This window comes from Zonotrichia albicollis, chromosome 15, assembly GCF_047830755.1.
Source record: "Zonotrichia albicollis isolate bZonAlb1 chromosome 15, bZonAlb1.hap1, whole genome shotgun sequence".
Taxonomy (NCBI): Eukaryota; Metazoa; Chordata; class Aves; order Passeriformes; family Passerellidae; genus Zonotrichia; species Zonotrichia albicollis.
The window spans coordinates 12891157-12914371 of NC_133833.1; the positions used below are offsets into that span (position 1 = coordinate 12891157).

Here is a 23215-nt window from a genome sequence, read left to right on the forward strand (position 1 = left end):
TCAAATGGTTTTATTCTCAGGCTGATTTGTTCAGTCCTTGCTGATCAACTAAGTAATTATCAATGTCATTCTACAGAGAATTATGTTTGTTTGGAGACGTGCTTGTATTGAATGCTGGGGAAAGAAGGGGTATATTAAAAAAGAGAGATTTAAAGGAAAATACATATCCCTACTATTTCAGTGTCAGATGTCCTGAAGATTTTCTTACAGCTGTGCATTACAAAGCAATTGTTCAATATTTTTGTTCTTATCCTCTTTCACAGGACTAAGTGGATGTCAGACTATATCTAATTTCTTTTTCCAATGTTACCAGATTAAGATTGCAGGAACACCTTTACACTCCTTTTGATGCTTGCTTTTAGTGTTTGTGTCTTTAAGGTGTCTCCTTTGCTTTCCTGGTGGGAGAATTCACAACCACAGAGTGCAGGTGGCAGTGCCTGAGCTGATGGCATTTAGACTGTCCTTCGGGTCGTTATAAGGAGAGCTGAAGCATATTCCTTAAATGCTTCTCAGTATGGGAAAGAGATGTTCAAGGGGAAGTGAAACATGAGGCTTGCTTTCTAGAAGTTATGAGGACAAACAATGGAATTTGAGTTTTATACAAAAAGGGGGAAATTGGGTTTTCAATATGAAAATTAGGAATTTTCTGGAGGGGAAATAGAGGTTTCTGTCACTATAATCTTGCTGTGATGCATTGTCAAATGTACAGTAAATATTAAAGGCTATCTTTCAGTCTCCATTCATCACTGTATATTACCAGTGACTAGTGTAGTTTATTCCTCCTTTCTGACTTTGTCTTTGCATTATAAACACGGCTTCTGTGCCAGGTGAAGTGATAGGAACCATCTCTTCACAACTTCCCCTATGAAGCATCCTTTTGTTGTTGGTTGTCCCATTCTTCCTTTAAACAGAGCAAAGGACTGCTTCTGATCCAGCAGTAAAGTTGATGAATTAATTTCTCCATTGCGAACATACCGTTTAAGGTTTCATCTTGATGTTGGAATAATTCCAGTAATTTCACATTATATTTGAAAGGCATATAGTATCATTTTTCTGATTGATGATAATTGTTAGAAGTAGATGCAAACTATTCTAGGTGTTCTGTTTTATTCTTTCCCTAAGTTATCAGCAACTTGAATATAGTCTCTTTCAAGAAATAGTTATATTAAAAGTAAAAAGAAGTTTCACTTAGATTAGCTACATTTTGTTTCTTATTTAATTTGTCTTACATCTTGCAATAAATGGTAATTTTATGCTTTAATGCTTTTGAAGAATAACACCAGACTACAGCTGTATCTCATCCCTCTGAAGAACTGAGAAGCAAGGCATGCTACAGGCTGGAAAAAAAGCAAAATAGTTCCCAGGGATTTCCCTTTTTATAAACACTGCTCAGTGGACAATACTCTGCAGAGACAAGTTGCAAGAGAGGTATCTATTTTCCAGAATATATATTAAACCAATTCTCAAAAACAGGATTTTAAAGTATTCAAATTTACACTGCAGTTTTGCTGCTAAATGAGTAATCTATCCACGTGTAAAGTTGCCGGGAAGCAAAACAGGAAAACACAATTTTCAAAAGATTTCTACTTCATAGGTCCCCATCTCTTTTTATTTTTAAGACCATTCATAGCACTGTGCAGGAATTGAAAATTGTTCCACAGTTTGTGGATGCTGTTCCATAAGCTGCTTTGTTAAAGATTACTGATGCAGTGCTGGACAGGAAAGAAAACAGAGGATTTATGAGCAGCTGCTTTTCTACAACCGTTCAGAGCCGGAGAGAGAGAAAGGATCAAGATAGGAGAGAGCCCACAGATTTGAAAAGATAAGTGGAATCTTGGAGAGATGTTTTCAGGGAGGTGTGGAGGTCAGATGCACAGATCCAGTAGGAAGTTTAAACCCAAGAAGGGTTTATTAGGGAAGGAAGGCTCTCCGGAGAGACAGGTTCATGCAGGCTGCAGACTATGGGGGGCTTTGTCTCATCTCTGGTCTCCATCTCCTGGCTCTAATGGGGAAGGTGATGGAGTGGGCTTGAAAGAGGGAGAGCTCCAAATCTCTGGTGTTCTGTCTCAGGCTTTTAAGAGAGCAAGGTTTCATTCATCCACACCTGAGCAAGGCTTATTGATGTGTGCTGTTTGCAGTGTGCAGCTCAGAGTGGCTGAGAGAATTGCTGAACATTTTTTCCTTTTTCTTTCCTGTGTTGTGGATTCTAACACTGGCTTAAGGCAGACTGAAAATTGTGACGGTTCTTCCTCATAATGAGAGGGACAGCAATATGGACTGTATTTTTTGATATCTGTTTAAAGAAAACATCTCCTTGCTTTTCCTAATGCTCATATAATCTAAACTACAGGATTATATTTCTCTTTTAAAACTGAAATATTAAAAAAAAACAAGACTATTACTTCCATTAGTTTCCATGTAGCATTAACAAATTCTGTTGAAGGACCCTTTAAACCACTTGCATATATCCCTTCTTTTTTAATGAAAATACCATGTAATTGTAAGGAAATGCACTAAATGCAGCTGGGTGTTAACATAGCATGGGGTATGATTCCTGTCTTTAATTGCACCCAGATATGTAAGGCCTGTAGCTGGGACATAGAGGAATTATGCAAATATTCAGGCAAATAAAAAGAGGAAAAACTTATATTAAATAATTGTGAGTTTTGGGATTTTGGTTTTTTTCCTAAACACTGATGATGAGTCTTCCAATGTTTTTTTCTGGGTTGTTTTAAATTAAATTTGAATTAACTTCCTGATTACTTTATCTACTACTTTCAGGGTGTTTTGGGATTTTTTGGTCCTTGTTTTTAGGTAAAGCTGCGTAAGAACAATTTCCATTTTAGAACACTTGGACAAAGAAAAGGCAAAGAGTTTGAATGCTAGGAGGTTAATGGTAGGAGTAGAGGAAACTTGAGCAAATTTCAAGTGTGTGAATGAAGTTCAAAGTTGTACAACTGGAGAAGGGACTCCTTGTCAGAGTGGGAATGAAGTGATATTTCTGTGTTATGCAGTTATGCTATTTGAAAAATAATTTTCATATTTCAGCTGTGGGATTGCGGGTCTTAAACTGTCACTCACTGCCAGTGTGTTGATCTGCTGTGTTACAGCTCTTTCAAGCTCTTGAATTCTTTCCCTTCTTTAAATGATAAAAGGACTTGTGCAATAATTGAGTTTGTGTAGAGGGAATACAAATCAAATGCATGATACCTTCCCAAAGTACAGCTACATTTTGGAGGATGGAGGAAAATTAACTTGACTATTTTAATGGTTTCAAATGTTGTCAAGGATTAATTCCCAGTCAGGCATTCTGATAGAAATAAAAGGAAGTAAAGAAAAGGAGAAAGGGAGTCAGGCAAACCTGGGACCACACTTCTTACATTTAAAGAGATACTGAGTTGTTAATGTTTTGTCATTTCATCAGACCTTTGAACTCCTGTGCCTGTTACGTGATTTAGCCAACTTGCACAGAAGGCCTTTGCACAAAATTTCCATGTTGAATAGGTCATCCTCGTTACTCTTGGCTGTCTGTTCTCAGTAGCTGATGCAGATATTGTGTTTTAATAAAGCAAATTAAAAAGAAAAAAAAAATCCTTCCATTCCATCCAAAATGGCAGTGCTATTAAAGATGTGCCATATGTCATTATTATTTTGAATCGGAAATCATATTCACTGCACAATGTTTAAACAGAAGACTGTAAAATTATCTTGCCATGTTGAGCAGGGCTGCTGGCAAGGCTCTGTGACCCATCTGGAGTGCTGCAGGCTCATGCAAGGCTGGATCCCAACGTTTCAGTGAAAAACAGGAGCTGGAGAGCTTTGGGAGCTGTGTGTGTGCAACAGTGCATCCCTGTGAGTACAGATGCAGTGTGTATAAAGTGTAATAGTAGAGATACATCAACCTAACAGGGATTCTGAGGGCAAAGGATCTGTAGGTTCAGAAACTTCTTTGAACTTTTAAAGATTTTTATAGTTTTTTTTTTCCCCTTTAGAATAGGAGCAGGATGGTCATATTTATTTACTTTTTAAAATAAATTCTCCTTTGGGGAGGATTGGTTTTATTCTTTAAATATCTGCTTTCTGCTTTTGTCTTTAGACCTGCCATGTTCAAGAGTATTGATTGATTTTTATTTTTTTCTTAAGCAAGAACTTTGGCTCCATTTGTTAAAGTGGAACTAACTTGTCTTAACACAAAATAAGTGAGAGCTTGGGGTGCTGTGTTTAGAAGTAGGTGAGCTCCTGTCTACCTGGGTTAGTTGGGTTTTTTGGTTGCTTGGTTTGTTTTTTTTTTTTTTCCCAGCCCTTTATCACCACAGTATCTTTCAGCTAGGCCTGGTTTCTCCCACAACAGTCCAGGATGCACTGGTTACACCCCACAGCTTCCTATCCTCACACAGCTAATCCCAAAACTTCATTCATGTGAGATACAGTCCTAATTGACCATGGGAATGGAATTGTTAGGAGAACTCCCCTTCATTAACCTCAGAGAGGTTTCACTGGAAGATCAGATGTGTTGCTACCCATCCTATTGAAATGAAGAACTTATGGAAGAAGCTGGCAAGGGTTGAAACATGATCAGGTAGCTTATTTAAGAATATATTTCAGAAAGGAAAGATGTCAGACTCTGTTCTCAAATGTTGCTAGGTAAAGCCACTGATGGGCTTTGTTCCTTTTTGTGTTGCTCTGTTTCACAAGAGGAGGAGATGGTGATCAATAGGAGGCCTGGAGCTGCTGAAGAAAAGGACCTGTGGGAAGAATTTTTCTATTGCTTTGTTTATCTGGTTTTGTTGGCGTGTGTGGAGTTGGAAGCTGATGGACAGCTTTAGTCCTTGAGTGTTTTAAACTGGCTTTGCAGGAACATTCTGTATTTGAGCTAAGCCTCCTGACCCACAAGGCTCTTCCTTGCTTTTTATAGCTTTTTTACTTGACATGATAGAGATGGCAAAATCAGTACAATGGTGTTTTGTCTGCACCTCATCCCACTTCCCTTGTGTTTCATTCCTGTTAGGAAAGCTTCTCATTTAGGCTGCTTGTCACACACTTGCTGGCAATGTTTGTCTGATCTTGTACATTAATTAGTACTGGCAGGAATAAGGAGTGTACAGGAGAGGAGACATGACCCAAAAATGTGTTTAAGTCATGTTGTCTCCTGGGATGGCTGTTCTTCCACAGTATATCTTAAAGCCATTTGAATCTAGTTCCATGGCTTATCCCCAAACTCAGTGGGCTCAAGCAAGAGGATTAATAATGATTATTACACCAGCACAATAGGAATTTCTGATTACCTAAGAGCTTTAACTTTGCTTATTAACTCCTTTAGACTTTGTATCTGTTTGGTTTGTTAGAATTCTCCCTTACAACCACGAATGCTGTAGCTATAATTTTGTCAGTGCTTTGGAAAAGCAGGTTTATTCTATCTGCTGTCAGTTGCTCTCTGCTTAAGCACTGAGTAGTTGATGGCCTGAAAATGTGAGCACCACGGATGCTGCCACTAAAAGAAACACAATTTAAAACAAACAAAAAAAGTAAGTATGGTTCTCTGTGTTTGATTGCTTCTATGCCTAGCCATGGATATAGTGGTCAAATATAGGCCAGCTAGCTTAGGTCAGTACAAATAAAAAATACAAAAAACCCTTGGAACTTAATCACAAGCCCTAGATTTTTTAACAGGTACTGTGATCCCTCAGTTTGTTTGAATTTCTTGAATCAGAACCTGAAACACCAAAACATCAAAATAAAGGTTTAACACTAAATGGATGTTAGTTGTAGAAAGGTATCTGGGATTCCATGGAGAGATGGGTTATCATGAGGTGTTAAGAGAAAGAAAATGTAATTAAATATGATACAAACCAGCTTTTTATTAAGCTTTGACTATTACTTCTATTGTAGTGTAGCTCTTCCAGAACTACACAGAGCAATCCCAAGACTTGGAGAAGATCAATATTGTGTAAATCTATTTCTATCCTCATCAGAACAAAAATCATTTCCACAGCCTTTGCTGAATGAATATCTGAGGGATTCCATATTACAAATGACTCTGCTCATATGCTATGTTTGTAACAAAACCTCCTGCACTATTGTAAGGTCTCTTAGTCAGAGCTGGAGACTGTATGGCTTCAGCCTCGGGGGTTTGGTAATTTAAAAATCATTTGTGGCATTTCTCTTCTGAGATGAGAAGCATTTCTATATCTGTTGGTTTGACTTTCAGGCCTGTTTTCCTTTATTTTTTTTTTCTTCTAAAATCCTTTTTTTGTCTTAGCTGTGCTACATGAAAGAATTGATGTAGGTAATAAACCTGACCTAGTTCTAGTCTTAAAAACTGCAACTGACAGTAACTTGTTAGGGAGTTTGATCTCCTGTGAGCTAATCAAGGCTTAGGTGGTAGCCTCTATGGGAAGTAGGTGGTATCATAAAAATTCCTCAACAGGTGATTTTATAAATTGGAATGAAAAGTCGTAAGGAAAATGTCAGCAGAAATGCTTTCTTAGATGGCAGGGAGCTGATAGCTTTCTGACAAACACAAAGACACACTGGAAATACATCAGAGGCACAGGGATCCTTCAGTTTCTTAGCAAAAACCAGAAATAATTATCAGCTTCAAATTATCAGTGATCCAGAAGGGAATGTATAGGTGTTAGTCTGAGCAGGAGAGGAGGGAGATTTCAGCTCACACTGTACTCAATAACTACAGCTCACATCAAGAATGAAGATCATTTAATTGGCAAGTTTCAACACCTGACACATCCTTTCTAAGCCAGGAAGAGCTGCTGCAGGGAAAGCACATCTGTCATTTATAAGGAGTTCACCTGCTAACTATATTGACCAGTGAACTAAGGAGCTTGCTGTCTTTTCTGTTGAATTATGATTAAAAGTGAAACATAAAACTCCAGAGATAAAAATCATCATGCAATATTGACGCTGGAAATGCACATCAGTTACTTAGTGCTGGATAGAGCACCCATGGCAGTCAAACACTGCTTTCATACAGACTTGCATTGTTCCAAAATAGTCAGCAAAGGGCTGGGCTGTGGCAGTGCAAAGGAAGGTGTTTCTGCTTCTCTGCTTTCCTGGGCACACAGGGAGTGCAGAGGATGAATGTCAGTGCTGTGCACACCTGAGTGAATAAAGATGTGCTTCTGTGTCACCTCACACATGCTCTAACCAGTGAACATGCTAGATGTGAGCAGAGCAGTGGTTGCAGGGCTGGGGGGGGGATTTCTTCCACTACCTGAAAAACCATAATGTCATTATACCTAATCTGAAAATAAAATAAAACAAAATACAATTACTACTCTCTTGGGCTGGGGCTATCTATGCTTTCCTTGAACTGCTGATGTGAAAAGGACAAGTCCAACTTGGCTCCTGTATCACATTTTTTATATTGTTTAGTTTGAACATCAAGTCCATGTTGTTTTGGCCAAAATTATAATGGTATGAGTACTTGAATTTTGGCGAACTTGATTAGTGAAAAACAGTACATTTAAATGTTTGCTTCCTCAGGTTTCCAAATGATGCAATAAGCATCTAAATCTCCACTACATGTGGGCCCTATCAGAAGCTCACTGTAATCTCAGTGATCCAGCAGGCCTGGTGTGATCAGTGGGTGATAGCATGGCTTCCATCTGACTGCATTTCTTGTCCTTTTTGGGGAAGGTACGGCTAATGAATCCTAAATTACTAAAACTTTGCTTTGTGTAAATTTCATAAGCCAGAAGAAAATAAAGGATAAATGAAATTTTGCAATGAAGATTACTGTGTTATTAAGACTTGTGACCTTTTTTTGCCCTGAAATATATTCCAGATAAAAAAGTTGTAGAGAGTTGTTCATTCTCTCTGTGGCATTTATTTATGCAGTAATGCATACAAAGCAATCTTTAACTATCACTGTATAGGATATCAAGTTATCTTTAATTATCACTACAGAATGGTTGCAAAATCAAATACTGTTGGCAATCAACATTCATTATACAATAGCATAGATTGCATCTGTTCATATTACTAGATAAGAAAAGAAAATCAAAACAGTGTCTGATACATCCACTGAAACTGTCTGAGCAAAATATTGTATCTAACTCTCTTAATATCTCTCAATGACTTTCATCTGATTAAAGTCCAAAGATACATAACCACAGATGCAAATTTTCTAGTGCCTCAGAAATTAAACACTGTTATATTTCAACAGCCTGGATAGTTGGAAGCATACTCCAGCTGACATGATTATAGGCACAGTATAAACTTATGATAGAGAGCTGTCTAAATCTCTGAGGCCGCAGGTGCAGGATTATAGCAAAGCCCATTGAAACATACAGCTTTCTGCCTAAATGCATGAGTATGAAATTAATTAGGCAGTTGATCACATAATAAAAGTATGATGGATAATCTAATGGAAACTACCGGCTCAAAGTCAATAACAAACTTGATTCTTTTATTAGATGCAGCTGATTTTCAATTCCTCTATTTACAGGATTTTGAGCTTAATATACAACTTTTTTTTTTTTTAAATGAGAACTCAGTGTATTTATCTCTGTTGGAAACTATAATGTGTAAGCAATGTAGAATTTGTAGATAGACATATCTGTAAGTAAATCTCTGAGATACTTGGCTGAAAAGCACATCAAAGTGCAGTGAAATAATGAGACAGGCTCCAGCTGTTGGATTCCAACAGCTTTTGATTTGTGCTCTAGTAGAAGCTCCAGGTTTTGATTCTGTGTTGATTATTTCCATGGTACTGGAGATGATTTGTGCATTATTTAAAAAATAGGCAGTATACAGCAAACAAGGTTGAGTTTGCAAACTGCATTTGAAAGGACATTTTCCTTCCTGATATGTTATTGCTTCCTATTCCTGTGCTCTCCATAACCAGCTGCCCTTGTTTAAAAAAGTCCTTTTAAAATACATATGTAAAAGATGTTACAAAAATAATAGGTAAGGTCATCAGAAAATGATGTGAACAAAAACTCCAGGAATTTCAGTTTGCAGGCAGCTTTGCCACTTCCTTCTTGAGTTGAGAGGCTATTGTGGAAATTGTTTTTTCAGAACCTTTTGAGGCTTTGCACATCTTACCATGAAGCTGATCCTGTCAAGGAATTATTACCAGCAGAAAGCAAGTGCCATTAAAGAACTTTGGAGGCCTTATAGAGGCCATGGGTTTAGAGTCAAATGCACTGATCATTCTGCTGTGGGAATGTGCTGATGGCACTGTGCAGATAAAGATCTCACTCTGGAGCAAATTCAAGAACATCTGATTCTCTGAGTTAGACTCCTCATTTTTGTTTAGAATGACAGACTGAAAGTCAGAATGCTTCAGGGAAAGTGTTGATTCTCAGTTGTTTCTAGAATTAAGGTTTACATCTGTTTCTGCTATAAATTTTAGGAGTCATTCATGATTCTGGTGATGGATTACATGAAGGCTGTTGCTTGTTACTGGAATGACAAAATTCTATCAAGTATCCTGGAAAATGATTGTGATTTTTAAAGTTTTCTTTTTTCTGGTACAGTTGGATAACTAAAGGTAGGTGGATGTTTCCCTGCAGTTTAGCCAAAGCTACTTAAAAAGGTATTAAGAAACCAATTCTTTTTTTTAATGTAACCTGGTGTTTCTGTTGAAATGGATTTCTTATTAGAGCAGGTTTTCTCATAGGTTTTGAACTTTACTTACAAGATGATATCACAGTGGGCAAACTACAAATGCTATTTAATAGTAGCAGGTGGCTGTATTTGATGTGCCTGATTCAAGCATTCCCTTCAGAACAAGTCCATTGTAATTTCAGTTCAAATATAGAAGCAGTCCAAGGAGCAGAAGTGAAATCACACATCTCACTGAATCTTGCATTATATCTAGCAGCCTGGAAAACCTTTCTAACCAAGGAGTGAAGGTGTTCATTATCATCTATTAGTTCATTCTCTGAGTGCAAGTTGACTTGTGGAATTTGATCTGGTCAGTCTAAACAAAATATTTAGTCAAAGCATCAGGGGCCCTGTGTCTGTGTGCCAGCTGCAACTAGGCTTTAATTTTGTGCATTAAAAAGAATGAAGAGTTGACTGTTAAAACACTGGGCTTGTGTGGTTAAAAACCCACACTTGTGTGGGCTCTGACTGAGTCCATGTTGAAGGAAACTATTGGATTGATATCCCAAGAGGTCTTGGATAGATTAATCCTTTTTTTCTGCTGGATTTAGACCTGTACAAGACTTGAAACTCTGGGGTCCTGCTTAAAGCTCAACAGTGAGTGATGTAGATGTGTCTAAAACTTTGGGAAAGCTTGAAAATAAAGGATGGATGGGGGTGAGAGGAAGGCAGGTCTTTCTGAGACCGGTCGTTGGGAACACACATCTGTTACAGATCTCTCTGCTTCAAGATGTGTTTAAACAGTGTTCTGTACATATATTCATAATAGTCAAGAGAAGATGAAATCCACACCTTGCAATCCTTATATTCTTTAGTTTTCCATGTATGGTGTTGATTTATTATTTATTTGTTTGCAAATGTCTGACTTAAATATCCTAGAAAGAAGTCTTCATTTGATACTAAGGCTTGTCTCTTTGCAGTTTTATTTATTTTTCTTTTCATCTTTGTAATATTACTGTTTCCTTCTGAAATGTAAATTATGGTAAGGCTAAGAAAGAGATGAAGTCACATCTTAAGCCATTTACTCAGTTTTAGAAAGGGATCTTCAATCTACCTGATGGATCTAGTACCAGTAAGACTCTAAAGAGTAAATGTTTATTTGTATATTTCCAAATTCATCCAGAAATTAAAGAACTTTAAGTATTTAAAAGAACATTGCTGTTGCAGTGTGTGCAACCAAGGGGACAAGAAATAGGAGGCACAGGCTAGGTTCTACAGATCTTTGGGGATGGTCTTTGACACTGCTATGTCTTGCTTGCTCTGGCTTTTTTCCTTTCTCCCACTGTGAAAACCAAGTGTTTCCTGGCTGCCACTCTCCAGTCCAGCAGCACAGTCACAAGTACTGATTTGGGTGAGGAGCAGCCAGTAAATGCATAATTCTGTTACATCCAAGTTTGAAAACAAAAGTCCTTCAAAAGAGCAGTGCTATGAGTACAAACAGAGCCATTCAAAAGTGCATCAAGCTCATCCCTGTGCCATTATTGGATCATTTGAAACCCCGAATCAAGGACACCAAAAGCCATTGATAGCATTCAAAGTTAGCACAGTCTTTGTGCCAATGAGGAGAAACTGCCAGAAGAGGTCACAAAGGTGTCTTTAAACCAGTAATACAGAAATTGAGTTTTAGGTTTAAAGTCATGGTTTTAAGGGTTAAAACTGACCATCTATGCACTTTTAATTAAGTTTTCTTAAACGAAATGGATCAACTGTACCTCTAATTTCCACTGACAACTTGTGAAGGAAGCAGTGGTAGCCTGCACACTTGTGCTAAACCCGTTTTGGCACCAAGATTTGTTGGAGTGGATTTTTAAGCAGCATCAAATTGCTCTGAATATTACAATGGAAATAATGAATATGCTATTGGGATATGCCTGCTGAATACTTTGGGTGCTACTCTAGGTATGCAGTTTTTGTTTTGTCAATTAATCTTTGGTTTGATATCTGCAGATATTGTTGCTTCCATGCACGGTGTGTAAACGTTAAAAGCAGCAAATGTGATAAGTAACTAAAACATTAAGGGATATGCCATCTTAGAATATGGTAAAGTATTGCATATTTTATATGGTAAAATATATGCAATATGAGGGAATGAATACATCAATGTAGTAATAGAATGCCATTTTCAAGACCAAAATATTTATCAGAGAACTCAAGGCCAATGATTGGGCTAGATACATAGCAAAATAATAAACTCCTTTTTATTAAAAAGAGCTGAATTTATCAGATTTATGCCTTATCTTTAATAATTGAAAGCAACAAGACCAAGGATTTGTGTTCTCAAAGTTCTAACTAGTCAGTAATATCAGCTATAATACTCTCATGTTTTAAATGACCTTTTAAAGATGCTCTATCAAATTAAAATTTAATGAGTGGTAATAAACAGTGATACTTTCCATAGCAGGAAATGCAGCACTAGCCTGAAGCTTTTGCTGTCATCACCTCCAGTACTGTGTTATGTGCCCTCTTTCCTTGTTGCCAAGTATGGGAAGTATGATGATACCACAGCACTTGAAGGAAATGAAAATACCTTTAACTGTACATGTTGTCCAAGATGTCTTGTTGGATTAATAATGGTGTTTCTGTTGCTTTCATGATGCTTTTCCTGAGAATTCCTTCTTTTTTAGTAGTACATTATGATATTTCAAGGTTTTGACTTTTTCCTGCTCAATTCCTACATTGAACAAGGGTTGGCTGGCAGAAGAATAATTTTGGATGAATTAAAAGTATTAAACCATAGGTGTGTACCTCTGAGAAAGAATTGTACTGGCTTTTCCAAAAGCCTGAAAGCTAGTGGCCCTTCAAGGATTAATAAAAAAGCAGATAAGTTTTATGAGGGACAGGAGAGCAGAAGGGGAAGAAAAGAGAGAGGAGGAGTAAGGAGTGGCAACTTGCATCATTAAACTGGTAAATGGTACTGGAATATCAGCCTCCCTACTATCAGCAATGGCTGGAATTAATCCAGGAACTCAGAATGGATCTGTAAATGTGTCTTCAGTTGTAGCCTTTGGCACAGATTTACATTCTCTGTCCCTTGGGCACTGAATTTCATTTCCCCATTTGCTAAATGAGAACAATTTATCCTAAATCAACGATAATCAGAGTAAACACTTTTATTAATTTATTGTTTCCAGACTAGAAAAAAAAACAGTAAAATGAAGCTCTCTACTTTCCCTATCCCTTTTGCCCTGAGGATCCTATTAGCAGAAAGCTGAGCAACTCTGTTTCATCAGAAATAAATTATGCCTCACTTTTTTAATGTAAGTACTGAAGGGTTGTAAAGATTAGAAATATGTTTGAACCCACTATCACTTGATGTTTTTTTCCTTGATGTTCTGAGCTTCTTTAGGGGAATGAAACAACATGTTCTTCTGAAAGCCAAGAGCAGAGCTTTTTTAAAAGAACGCCAGCACAGATTGTGGTTGATGGACAAAATCATTTTGATTCTGTACAGCAGCAATATTTAAAGTAATGTATAGGCAGCGTGAAACAGAGCTGTCATAATTCCTGGCATGTATAAGAGGGAGAATGTTTGCAGGGCAAATAGGTGGCAGAACTAGTCACCCTCATTTTTTAAATGATTAGAAAACTGTAATTCCCCAGAAACAGTAGACTAATTCTCACTTTCTTCACAAAGGAGCTAAGGATGAAAAAACACCTTTAATTAATAAACACTGCTGGCACTACTTTGGTAACAAGCTGCTGTAAATGAAACTCTTAATTGCCTCTGAACACAGTATTGTGTACAAATTCATGTTACTCTTCAAGTGCTGGTCTTTGTTATTGCTATTTTACATTTTTGTAGGGAATAAAAGTGGTTTTGTCAACTCCTTGTTGTACTGAAAAAAGTTCCTGACAGCTTTCCATTTGTGGGGATCACTGAGATCACCCACAATTCACCCAAAATGTTCTCTCACAATAGCTAGAAGAGACACTCTCAGCACAGGCTGAGTCCAGGCTAGATTAAGCTCCTTATGCTGCTTCTGTTAATAAACTTAGGTTTAAATCTGCCACAAAATTTTACGATGAAGGAAAATATTTTTTAAAAATTAATGACTTACAAAACAAGTAAATAAGGCAATGTATTTATATATTTAGGATTTTGGTGCAAGCGAAGTGTTTCGGACTGTTTTACAAAGCTGTGTACATATATTTTTTTCCATTGTTGAATATAGTCTGAGTATCTTTTTTTCCTAATTTAACCTTGAAATTAACTTTTGGCACCATAGGAAAAGGCATTCAGGTCAATCCATGCTTTAGGGACTGAAAAGACAATGAAGAGGATGGCGGAAACAGATATTGTCTCCCATAGAAATGTTGAGATCTATTGCAAAGATCTTGATTTTGGGAAAACTCTTATGAAGTTGCAGAGTATTGTTCAACTTTTTCTTTTTTACTATGTCATATTTAAATGCTTGTGGAAAATGCTGAATTTGGGATCTATCAACTTAAACCTGATAGTGGCACCTAAAATAAGCATTCCTGCTTTCTTCTTTTTAGGGTTACTGAATGAGTGAATAGTCACCAGTCTTGAAAAGAGCAGATGGAGACACTGGTAAGTAGGAGGACATTTACTTTTCAATCCAGAGTACAGAAGGAAAACATGTTTGGAATGGCTATACTTCCTTGGCTTGATGGTCTAAACAGTTCCACAAAAGTTATTTGAGCTGCTTAGCACCAAGCCTCTGGAATGCCTCAGTGCCCATACAGACATGAGGATTCTTGGTGTGTTTTGTTGGGGTATTTTTTTTTTTCCTCTGTGTGGAGATTGGGTTTAGATGCAAAATGGATTATGAGTTTCAGTCTTTGCAGAAGGAAGCACTTGCACTCAGGAATAACAACCTGACACATGGGTTTAGGAGGGAATCAACAAATATAAAGATGTAGCACTATTGATTTTTTCCAAACTATTGGGTGAAACCTAATTTAAAAAAATAAAAATAAAATAATGAAATTTAAGGGCACTTTCAATTTAAATTTATTGGATGAGACTATCAATGTTCCCTGGCATAAAAAGCATCCTTGCCAGCCAAGAGATCCAGTAGCTTCTTGTTCGCAAATGTCACCCATTGAGAGCATTTCCCAGTAACAGGATTGAGAGAGGGCCTCCAGGCTGCCAGGCAAATCCCTGCCTCTTGCACCTCCCTTTAGGTGCTGCCTAATTGCCCTGCAGTCAGCACACAGACTGGAGGAGTGCTGCTCATTTCTGTTCCAAGTGAAGTGTTTTGGACAAAGCAGAGCAGATGCAGCCCCTCTGAATTCCCACAACAGATGGAAGAAGCAGTTCTAGTGCAGAATATTCTGGGAATGTTGAGATATGACAGATTTGGCTTGAAATCCCTACTTCAGGTAGGCAGAATAAGCTTTAAAAAGTTATTCTCCAATCATCCAGAAGCAGCTTTTTGACCCTCAGTGTTACAAGGTGAAATGGGTGCACCCTAGTGTTTGATAGATTGCCGTTTGTACAAAATATGTAGTATTTGCTAATAAGAAAAAAGTAAATTAATGGGACGCTTTACACTCTGATGGTTAGAACATAAACTTCTGAAATGTGAGGAAACAGATAAATAACTGTTGAGGTCACAACATGATGACCTTTCTTTACCTTTGGAAAACAGCTTGTTTGAAACTCTAAGGTGTGTGAGACTGTTATTTCCTATGGTTATTATTCTGTGCCTAACTTTTGAAGTTCATATTTTTGTTCTTTTTTCCAATTTCTTTTTCTAATGATTCTAAAATTTAATATGGTAGCGTGATAGCTCTTGAAAGCACCATCTATCATATCCAGAAATTAATTAAAAGGAAAAGCTGCACAAATGGCTATGGGAAGGAATGTATGAATATCTTATCCAAGATGGTTTAAGGTGCAGTTTCAAGGTCAGCCTGGACCATTCTGGGTCTGTGCTGCAGTCAGAGCAGCAGCTTTGATTTCCTCACCTCTGACCCCGCATTCCTCATTCCTACTTGCACTGGCAATTTCAGGGGTGCCGTAACCCAGTCAGAGGAAGAAAACAAAACTCTAAAACCCCAAATGGCTCCTCCACCTCTTCCCAAGGCAGCCCTGTCCTTTAGAAAGCATGAGAACCTTTTCCTGCAGGAGCAGGTGTGATTGTGATGCTGCTGTGCAGTTCTGCAGTCGGAATTGTTAATGCAGGGGGAGCAGCACAGGAACAGCAGCTTTAGGTACATTTTTGGGTACTTTTTTGAGCCTGCGGGGGAGCTGCTTCTGAAAATGCTGAAGGCAGCAAAATCCAGAGAACTTATCCATGACTTAAAAAAAATTTAAAATTATGGTATAAATGTTAGTTCACAAGTTTCTGTGATTCAGCTTCCTGTAAGATAAAATTTTAGTTTTATCTTTAACCAGGAGTACGTATGGTTATAAATGGTGATTTCCCTTTAGTGAGTGGCACTAAGTGCTGCAGATATCATTAGGTGCAATTTCACCCAATCAGTCATTTCTTAAAGTAAGTCAGTGTCATAAAGGTGGCTTGAGGTTTCTAGGAATCCTTGCATTTACTGTTTGTTAGCAGAAATAAAAAGGTACAGTTCAGATATTTTATTAGCACTTTGAATTTTACTTGCACTTTGGACATTTGCATGCCTGATATTTATTTTTAAATAGATTTGTATGTCTCATATTTATGTTTAAGTACATTTGCATGTCTGATACTTATGTTTTAATACATAAAAGGAGATTTAGTGTTGTCTTTGTGATGTTATTACAAATGCTTTGTGTGAAGAAATCTATAGCAGCACAAAGCTTCAAGAAGAGTGTACCTAAAAATGCACAAGGCAATGATTACAAACTACACATTGGTGCCTAGCAGGGAAAAGTTTGTAATCCAGAAAATGTGCAGAAACATTTAAGTCATTCAAGGTCATCACAGAAAAGATAGCAAGTAAATTTCAGAGTTATCTTTAAGATTATTAGGACTGCTGGAAAATCAAGCCCTGACATTATCTATGTCAGGCATAAATAAGGTTAAATATGAGTCAAACAGGTTTGTGACAGCTCTTATTTAAAATAGTTTTTTCATTAAGTAACTCTTCTGTTGATCCATGAATCAAAGATTAACATGGGAAGAAGAAATGTATATACATGTATATTACAAAATACTTGCCATCATTTCATTTCATGAAAAGTAGAAACCTAAAAACGAAACATTCTGGGAATTATTAGTTTCTAGCAACTACCCGCCTTAAAAGTAACTGTAGTCTAAAGGAGTAGTCAAAGACTTCACTTAAAATTAAAAGAAGAAAAAATAATACTATCACTTTTAAATATAAATCTTACTTTGTAAACAGTTCTTATTGTGTTGAAATTCTTTTTCAGTATAGGCAACGGCAAAATGAATCTATTAATACTCTACAATTTTTTAATTTTAATAATTAGTTTGCAAGATCCACCAGGCTCCTGAGGAGTTCTGTCATCAAGAATTTTTATATACAAGATCCCCAGGTGCTTACAGCTGAATTATTCACAATGTCGATCAATCAAGTTTTGATAAAATGGTGGTGATAAAACAGTATACAGAAAGCAAAGACTATTTCAGCTTAAAATATCTATTAGAGTAACCTGAACAAGGTATAAAATTAAACCTTAATTAAAATCAAACCTAAATTGAAATTAAATGTGCAACCCAGATCCCAGGTAACCCTCGTGATGGATGTGGAATGGTTTCATTGTGTGATGTTCTGCATTATAGTAATAACTGCATGGAAAAATCATTTCCAGTATTCAATTAATAGTCAAGCTTATAAACTTCAGATTTAGAGACTTTAAATGCACAGGAATGTTTGACAGTTGTAATTGGAATTTTTTTTCCAGTAGCTGTAAACACAAAAACTGATAGAAGTTTTTCTGTGTAAAAGCCAGAGTGGGGAATGGAGGACAGAAAGGAAAATTGGCTTTAAGGAAAAAGGATGGTATCCTAGCCAACCACATCATGCATGACAAGGGCATGATAGCTCATCATGACAAGGAGCTGGAGAAAAGTGGAGTAATTTAGTGTAATCATATGTTTAGAGAAACATAATGAGTAAAGGACTAATGAATTCAGGTAACATGGGTTTGTCTCCTGTGCTTGTCAGGGTCCTGGAACTGAGTAAGTGTCATTTTGCTATGTGATAATAATACATCTTCTCCTTTATGCCTTCTGTCTTAACTATTTGAAACTACACACTCATCAGGTCAAAAGCTAATGCATATTGTGTGTGTGAACAGTAACCTATTCCAATGAGGGTATTTATCTTAGTTGCTTAAATAGCTCCAGTGCCATATCCTCCTAATCATCCCTGGTGACTTCTGGCTCTTGTAGTGTAATCACTGCATAACAACAGCCACAGAATTTGGTGTCTCTGTAACCCAACCATGTCTTCTGTACATCTGATAGCTCTGGGAGATTATTAGTGTGATTTCCTTGGAAATAGTTTGGCTGAAACTGTGCTATCATTTGGACACTATATTTGCATCCGTATTATTTTCTATAATCTAAATAACTTTTATAGAAACGGGGCGTGGGGTGCTTGTTTTCAGCAACATTGAATAGCATATTGTTAAGAAATTTTCTTCCTATTCCAGCCTCTTAGTAGAAAATCACTTTTAACATTAGGTCTAACATTTAAAATGAAATATTTTCAATTTTTTTTTTTTTTTAAATGAGGAACAAACACTGGCAAACTCAGTCTGTCAGCTAAATAAGCCTACATAGCACATTCCTTAAAAATATAAAAGTTACTATAGAGTCTGGACTTGAGATCCAGATTTTCCTGTTATGGTTTCTCTCAAAAGAATTCTTCTCTCACAAGCATTTTCAAAACAGTGCTAATGCTTTGTGTCTGGCAAGAAATGTAGTGAACAACCAACTAAGCTGTATTTGAAATTTTCTCCTCCAAACATGAACAAAACAAAAGAAATACAGTCAAATGGAAATGAATCTTTTAAAACTTTTTTCTAGTTCTGTTAGTGCAATCTCAGAAAGTCTGAGAGAATACAAACATGTTTCATCTCCAGTTTCATTCAATCTGTTTTCACTTTTTTGACAATTCAGTATGGGTGTATTTGAGAATTTAACGTCAGTTCTTTCTTTTTTAACTCTCCCTTTCTTTCCAACTGTGCTCACTTATTTTATATATATGTCATTTCACACTAGTATTTTTCATCTACTCCACTGGAAAAAGAAAGATAGCAAGATGATGTTCACTTTCTGAAACTAGTTCTTCTTTCAGTTCCGTTTCCCTAAGGGTGCTTTAAAGAAGGGAAATGCAAAATGCTGAATTGGAAAATTTAGGATTTTTACTGCTACATAACAAAATGCTTGGAAGGAATGGGGGAAATCCAGGTTCCATTTTTCTGAAAAAAGCAAGTTGTCACCAAATCTCTATTTTGGAAAAAACCAAACAATTGTTGTTCTTAGAAGAGAATGTTTAATAATACAAACTGTTTGTCTCCATGATGTCAGTGTGTAAAAAGTGGATGGACTTGTGATTCTTTTAGTGTGAAAAATCAGCTCTTAAAACTCAATTTATACATCTGCATTGAAACTATGTCCATTATGATTGTGTACTGCAACCTTTGAAGTAACATAAGCTGCAGCTCCTAGTTTGTATTGAATTCATCTTCACGCTGGTACTCTCATTGTTTGCTCTGAAAGTAAGGTCCAAACTAGTTCTTGGAGCTTGGTGACTGAGCAGGTGTTTCCCTGAGTTGTGTACTCAATGCTGCTGTGGAGGGTTGGCGTCAAGCAAACACTTGTACAGCAAATTTCAGCCCTTTTAGTTCATTGTTGGTGATGCACAGCAGCCACGAGTGACTGACTGAGCTGTTCCCCAGTGACAAACATTCCTCTGCAGCAGCAGCTGATCCAGGGCTTGTGCTGGCACCAGGGGCCAAGGCACAGGATGGCATTTCAGACATCCAGGGTCACAGTTCGGATCCTGGGGGAACGGCAAAGCACCATGCCCTGCCTCTCTCCTTGGAAAGTTCACAATCTCCCACCTTCTATCTGATATCTCTTTAATGCCAGCATAGGATCATTTGCACGCCATTTCCCTCCCTTTTGGCTTATTCCCTCTAATCAGCTTCCTCCCCCAATACACAATTTCTCTGGACAATGTGGCACCTCCTTGAGGCTGCCTTACTTTGTCTGCTTGCAGTTCTCTCTCCTGCACACAGCGTGTTCCTGCTCCTCACCATCCACAGCACGTTGTAACCATAGATACCCTGCACAATTCAAACAGGAGCCTGCAAGGCTCCACATTTGCTCTTGTAAATATTTTGTTGAAAAGAGTGATTATATTTCAGATCAAGGCTTCAACAAGAATATTAGTTAAAAACTTTGATTAAGAGAAGTGAAAGCATGTGCTCAGCAGTGTGGATCCACAAGAGTACAGGATGAGCTCAATCTGATATTCACAACCATTGCGTGTTGGCATGAAGGGCTACAGAAGGGTACTTTTTCATCTTAGTGATCTCTCCAGGCTTGATCCTAAGTCACATGCAATGAAGATAAGACTTTTCATTGGTTTTAATTTACTTTGGAACAAAGATATTCTATAGTTTTAACTAATAGCTTCAAAATTGTGTATTACACACTTTCTAAAATGCTCATTATGAGTTCAAATGTAAAATATTAATATTATATTCCATTCCAGTCCTATGCAGCATCCACATCAGCTACTTTGAAGGTATTCAACTGGAGGAATACTTGAACTGGTTTTTTTGAAGAGAGGAAAGAAATCCCATACTTATTATGACAATATTTTTGATTTAATGTTACCCTTAACCTCATTAGGGAAATTTTTATAACAATTTTTTTTTAAAAAAGCAGCAGTTCTGTCTTTGTATATGGCTATTAAAATCATTATACATTTTTAGGAGTAAATAAATTTAGGAGAACAGAAATGCATAATGCAGCACCCTTTTATCAAGGGCATGTACCACGCACCAGATGGAAAACAAACTGTGTTTACAACATTACCACTATCGCCACTGACACTACGAGATCTACAATATGTTACAGCAGCAGCTCCATTAACCTTGCTAGTTCTGTTAGAGTTGTCTGGTACTTTGCCCAATCTGTGTTTGTTGTCAGCAAATGGATCAAATTAGGAGATTTTCATTCTGTTTATTGACCTTTTTCCTCCTTTCTCAATTTAGGCCATAGTTCATTAAAAATTGTTCTACTATTGCTCTGTAAAATACTGCAAATAGATGGCTCTGGATCTGTCTGCTACTCCACATGTAAATTATACCATCCTACCTCAGAGGTGAAACTTCAGAGCAGCCATTGATAGGAAATGTGCTGTAAAAACACCAATCCTGCCTGGTGGATGGTTGGTGGTGTGGCCTTTAGGAGCAGCACTAGGACACGCTGCTGTCCTTCAGCGCAGCCTTGCCCAGGGGACCTTTCACTTTTCAAACCAGAGCAATCCTCACTGCTCCAATTTATGTTTTTAATGTAGTCATACTTACTTGTTTGATGACTTGGGAAGCGGTGGGATTGCTTTATTTTGTTCAGATGCTAGTAGTGTAGTAGAGAATCACTAGTAGAGTGATTGTATTGCCCTTGCCTCGATGCCTTCTCTCAGCCCAGTGAAAGGATGCTCAGTATCCAACCTGTGCCTGTCTCAGGAGAGTACCTCCCACCATTCCATTATCTGCTCAGTTCAGCAGCCTCCACTGCAGGCCATATGTTCCCACCCTGTGTTTGTGCTACAGGAATTCACACGCAGCCACATGACAACCCAAGTCTGTGAACTGATCCAGCCCAAACAGAACTGCTTGCTGCTGCTGTGAGTTTTGGCTGGATACATTTCCTACCTCACTGTGTGGCTACAACAGCCCTTCCACCTCAAGGGAGAACAGAACCAAGTGGCTTTGTGTGAGGAGAAGAGCACAGGAACTCCCCTCCCTAATGATGCTTACCAGATTAAACTGATTGTGGACTAAGATGCTATGTTGGCTAGAAAGTCAGAATGCCTCAGGAAGCCATTTTCAATTAGATGGTTATTTGGAATAAGGTGATGTCCTCCATACACCTACTAAGCCCTTCCTTAGCATTCTTTATTTCTTCCTTTCTTCCCTTGGCAGTTCAGTTCATTAAAACCATAAAGGAAACAAAGCTGTAGGGGTAGGAAAATTATTTCAAAGACTGAGACAGAAGTAACCTGATACTGGCTTTGTGCAACCTCCCTTCCACTTCTTCCTGTTGTGCGAGCAGTGCTGAGCAGGCAGTTGTGATTTAGATCAACCTGCCACAGCAAGCTGAATAACCTCCTGACCTTCAGTTCTATTGTGATACACAGGGTTCATTTTCTCTCAGCTGAAAGCAACTTATACTGAAGGAAAATAAGGCCTGCTTCTCAGTTTGGACAAGATTTAAGGCATTGCATCAACAGTCAGCCAGATGGAAATGGTTTTTCTACTGCATAAATGTGGCAAATTTAAAAATTGGGGGCTTTTTTTGGTACCCTTATATTGACTTAGATCTTGCATATGAAATAAAAAAGCTTATTATATGAGAAATAATGAGGGGGGGAAAAATTAAGTTTTCTGCATTCATCTTTGCTGCCATCCCCATTCTGCTTAAAGCCTGTATCAACAAAGCATGGTCTACATATGGACAGCCAGAGTAACACTTACGATTCTGAACATTTACACCCAATTCTTTCAAATTTAAAAAATATATAAAACAGTTCTGGAATCCATCAGTCACTATAGCAATGATAGGCAGGAGTTATTTTCTCTGTCCATGAGTGCTACATTTCCATCTTAATGCAAAGCTTATCTTACCTTGGATGTGGAGTTTTGTTGCATAGGCTGAAGCCATTTGGTGAAAGCCTTTTCAGCTTCAGACTGGTTTATGTTAGTCTGAGTGTGCCTTGGCAAAAGCAGCTTGATGTTTTCAGATAAGGGGTGATCTAATCAGTTGGGGGAAAAAAACTCCATTATAATCATCTCTGTTGGTAGTAGCAGGAAGGTCATAGACGTAAATGAAAATATATTGATTTACAAACTCCTGAATTTATCATTGCAATTGCAGTTATTTAAGCAATCAGGATTGGTACTACCATGACTTGAGTCTGTGTGCTTCCCTGGTTTTAGCCAGGGAGAGCATTTGGGGTGCAGCTTATTCCAGCAGGAACAGAGCCATAGCTGATGGGCATAAATAAACTTGGTTTGAGTGATATGGTTTCTTCTGCTTTAGCCTCCTAAACAGACTTGTATGCATCCTTTGTAAAGCCTGTAGGCCACACATGGTTTCTGTACAATATCTGCCTACATAAGAAAGCAAAAGCATCCTTTGTTTTTAGTCAGGCTTAGCTCATAGGTATACTATTAGTAGTGTAATGTAGCTGCACCAATAAACAGATAAGAATAGCTTAGGCAAATAAAGAACAGTAATGCAATAAGAAGAGCTTATACAAATTGTCTTTGAGGTTAAACTTAGGGTCAGAAATAAAATCATTGCCGTTTTGCATTTTCCTGGCATTTGCTGGAAAGACTTCTAAAGAATGCACCATGTTGGGAGAAAACTTATCCTTCCATATCTGCACTAAATTAATCACTAAACTCTGTATTCCTAAT

General features: G+C 37.5%; 1 protein-coding gene across 16 annotated transcripts in view; it reads left to right on the forward strand.

The window, feature by feature from the left end:
- The window catches only part of TENM2 (teneurin transmembrane protein 2), a 1510370-nt gene that overhangs the window by 623984 nt on the left and 863171 nt on the right, over positions 1 to 23215 (forward strand). For all 16 annotated transcript variants that reach the window (XM_074551980.1, XM_074551988.1, XM_074551987.1 and 13 more), the window contains one exon: positions 14125 to 14179. The gene's annotated coding sequence lies outside the window, so the exon portion shown is untranslated. The remainder of the gene's footprint in view (positions 1 to 14124; positions 14180 to 23215) is intronic.